The 4,455-nt window shown below is 33.4% G+C and overlaps 1 non-coding gene across 1 annotated transcript; it reads left to right on the top strand.

Moving 5' to 3' along the window:
• Positions 1-1,102: 1,102 nt before the first annotated feature.
• Positions 1,103-1,209, top strand: LOC122101707. The gene has a single exon (XR_006146406.1). It is a non-coding gene; the product is annotated as a U6 spliceosomal RNA (small nuclear RNA).
• Positions 1,210-4,455: the final 3,246 nt, after the last annotated feature.

A 4,455-nucleotide genomic window follows, 5' to 3' on the forward strand; every position in this document is an offset into this window, starting at 1 on the left:
AGCATTTCTCACATAAGAATTTTCACATGGGTTAGTTAAATGTAGAGTCCAGTTTTCTGAGGACTCACTCATCTGCCTAGGAATTCATGCTGGCTGTTGGAAAACGAGCTCAATAAGGATGCCATTTAAACTTTACTCTTTTTAACTTTAACTTTTAACTTTACTCTTTACCAGGGTATTCTCCTGCTACTTTGGTTGTTGAGAGTGTCTACAAGAGTAAGCATTCCGTGAGGAGCAGGGAGACACCATATGACTTATACTTACTGAGATTTCCAAGTGACTTGCTATCACTTGTACTGCATTTTGTAAGTCAAATCTCTCTAAAACTACCAGTTTTAAGAGATAAGAGGAGTGGTAAAAGAACTCTTAGAGGCAAATACATCTTCAACATATATTGTTCCAAGTATTCCGTTTAAGGCATATTCAAAAACTGGTGAAACTTTTGTTGGTTGTAATTATGTGTCTTTCTCCATGTGTGCATGTATACATGTGTATGTGTATGTGTGTAAATAGTAACATGCATGTGTACATTATGGCTTTTATCATCATTTATTCCTTGCTAACAAATAAAGTAAGGAATCCCTAAAGTTTTAACAGAAACTGTGTAGTTAAACTCTTAATTCTTCACTCTGCTTCTTTACACAAAGACTTTGCAACTTCTCATTAATAAAGTTTCCTTAAACTCTGAAATGTATATACTTAGTACTTAATGTCTGCTACCATAAATCTTAAATACTTTACAGAAAAGTTTTATACCTGCCAAACAGTCCTATTTTTGGCATATATAAGCAAAATCCCAAAATTAAGCATATTTAAAACATTAAAACGTTTAACAAACCTTAACACTTGCTGCAATGTTCATTTTGACAGGTGCCTTGCATAGAATAATTGAATTCCTCCTCCTACACATCTCTTGAACTACAAATATCTGGAATTATTTTGTTTTTGGCATGTCTATCTTGATTTTATTCTTAAATGTGTGCTTATGTATGAAATACATGATTCTAAAATTTCACAACAATTCTTTTGAACTTACTTTTTGTTGAATTGTCTAGTTTAATAAAATCAATAAAAATTATACTTTATATATAAAAAATGTTCTGTGCTCAATTTAGCATCACATACACGAACATTGGAATGCTACAGAGAAGATTAGCATGCCCCATGTACAAAGATGACATGCAAATTCATAGAGCGTTCCATATTTTTACAAAAACAGATGTTGAAAGGTATGTAGCCATAGGGAATTGTACTGCATTCTTGGTGGGAGTGTAAACTTGTTCAACTACGTTGGAAAGCAGTATGGAGGTTCCTCAAAAGACTCCACATAAAACTCCCTTATGACACAGTAATCCCACTTTTAGGGATTTACCCAAATGATCATAAACAAGACCATACTAAAACTACCAGCACTATTATGGTTATTGTAGCATTATTTATGATAGGTAAGATATGGAACCAACCCAGATGACCCCATTAGATTAATGGATTAAGAAAATGTGGTATATATACACAATGGAATTCTATGCCTCCATCAGAAAGAATGACATTGTCCAATTTGTTAGGAAATAGAAAGACTTGGAAAAAAATTTATTGAGTGAAGTAAGCCAAGTCCAAAGAATCATAGGTCCCATGATTTCCCTTATATTCAATAACGAATATATGTCTAGGATAAGCAGAAAAGTTCAAAATATATGTGCATATAAACAGATAAGGTGATGTTAAAGAAATTGAACCCCAAGATAGGGACCCAAGTTGTTTTTTGTTTCTTGCTATTGTTTCTAACATACTTATAATGTGGTTTGTCATTTTTTTTTGTTTCTTTGTATGTTTCTCCCCACGCTATAATCCCTGTTTTCTCTGTATTTGAAGTTGGTGCACTTACATCTTGTATGTATGCATCTTTAATTTGGGGAGTGGAAGGGAAAAAATGCTCAAATAGGGATACAGGTTGACCCATTGTAACAATGTGATGCACAAGACACTATGTTGCAAAATGAACTTTACAATTTAGACGGAGGAAGGAAGGGGGAGGGGAGTGTACTTGTGGAGGTGGAAGGGAAGGGATGGTAGGGGAAATATAAAGGAGGAGGTAACAATGCTTGTTAGGAAATGTACTAGTTTCCTTTTTCATGTAAATGTGACCCTTCTGCACAGTATTATTAGAATAAAAACATATAAAAATGTTCTGAGATGGAAGAGTTTATTTCCTCTATTTTACCCATATAATATCAATAACAAAGAAATTAATGCAGAACACTGAGATGGAGGTAATTTGAATAAATGAGTGTGTGTGAGTGCAGCACCACACAAGCAAACACGCGCATGCATGCGAACACACGCCATGTATATATATTGGCGTGCTCAGAGTTTAAAATCAGGGATTCAAGGTCTTGTTAGGCCTTTCCTATCTAGATTGGTGAGCTACTATATAAGCTACATCTAAATTCCTGGCCCTTTGCTAATTCATTAAACATTTTGAAAAATAATTCAATGAAGATTTTTTTTTTTGGCCCTGATTGGCTCCCAAGTGTTATCCACAGATCTCAGTGTCCTGAGCAAATATTCAGAGTAGATAGGAATATAAGTGTGACCAGCCAGCACAAGGCATTTAGAATAATTTTAAAAATAAAAGAAAATTTATTTCATGGAGGCCTATTTTATCATCACCTAATTTGAAAGCCTTTTGGAGTGATTACATGCCAATTTAATTCATTTGGAGATTAAAAGATAGTAAGTGATGATATTTAAAAGTTTTAGTACTTTTTAAAAAAGAAACTGGAACTGTGGGACAGAAGAAATTTGGCTGTCTTTAGACTTCAATTTGTAAGCTCAGCTCTGTGCATGATAACCCAATGTCACCAACACAGTCTGTATTGAAGACAAAATGTGACAAAAAAAACAATCATTATGGACAATATTTGCTATGTTATTATTTCTTGGACAATATGAATATTGAATTGAGAGTGTAAGAGAATGGAGAGATTTTTACCCACCTTTTTGGTATTACTGAAAGACTTTTGGAAACTTTGACTCATATCCTTCCTCACTGTGTGTGTCTTTGGGCCATGCACTGACTATCTTTAACTAAAATTTTCCCAACACTAAACTGGTAATAACATTAGCATTATAGCAAATGTTATCTTAAGAATTAAGAAAATAAAACTTGTGAAACCCTTAACATAAACCTATCAATGAGCTTTGATTTTAGCCAGCATTCTTTTTTAAATACTAAATAGAATGTGATAAGTAGTACAGAAACCATTACATGTAGTGTGAGCAACCAGAAGTAATATCTATTGACCACGCTCTGCTTCCAAGGAAGCAAGGTGGATAACTTCTCATGCTGTAAATCAAGCTGGTTATCTTATGTTGTGATAGTGTAAAAATATCAGGGACAGAACGATAAAGGAATGTTGTAGACTGAGGTGAAATCCATATGAATATGTGCAAAACTGATAAAACAGTATATTGTGTTTTACATCATTTAAGTTACATCGCAAAGATAAGGAAGACCTAGAAGAATAAATTGTCTTTTTGATATTCTATCATAGGTCCTTAGAAGGATGAACACTTTCCTCATTCTTGTTGAGGCATCATCAGATGAGGGGAAATATATTTTTTCTTTGCTTCCTTCCATTTATTCTTCAGTTTGAAATCTGAACTACATGAGACTGAAAGAAACCAAGTGAAATCAGTCATGCAGATTTTGGAAAGAACAGTCAAAGTAAAATAAATAAAATATATATAGCCTTGTAAAAGGTCTAACTAAATTGAGTTATATAGTCTCAACCATTAAGAGAAAATGATTAAAGCAATATCACGTTTTTAAAAATTTAAAAATGTTAGGAGCTGCTTAATTTTTTTCCTTTCTACTACCTTGAATTAATTATTGATTTTCTATAGAGAGATTGAAGATGAGATTAACAAGAAACTTGATTAAAAATGGACAAAAGTTCTGAATAGACATATTTTCCAAAAAAACCCTGAAAATCTCCTGTGGATTTACAAATTTGTATTTGATACAACTTCTATGCTGGCTTAATGCTTTGTGAGCAGAAGTCATGAGAGAAATGCAATTCAAAATTACTATGATACTACCTCTTAACTATTATAACTCTTGTCAAAAATATCCAAGGAACCAGGTGTGGTGGTAAAGGCTGGTAATTCCAAGGGATTGGAGGTTGGGGTAAAAGGATTTTAGTGTAAGGCCAGTCTTGGATACTGCACACAGTAAAAAACCTGCCCTTTATAAAACTCAAAAGGTAATAATGTTGGTTTGCGACACTGTGGAGAAAAGGAAATTTTCTGAACTCTTGGTCAAAATACAGGTTAGTGTTCTCGTCGTAGAAAGTAGTATGCAGTTTTCTAAAGAAAACCAACGTTGAAATATCATCTGACACACCAATCGTGTGATTATTTCTCTCTGGGTAACTCATAAATGTATCTGTAGTT

Source organism: Dipodomys spectabilis, unplaced genomic scaffold, assembly GCF_019054845.1.
Source record: "Dipodomys spectabilis isolate Male_0828 unplaced genomic scaffold, ASM1905484v1 ptg000674l, whole genome shotgun sequence".
Taxonomy (NCBI): Eukaryota; Metazoa; Chordata; class Mammalia; order Rodentia; family Heteromyidae; genus Dipodomys; species Dipodomys spectabilis.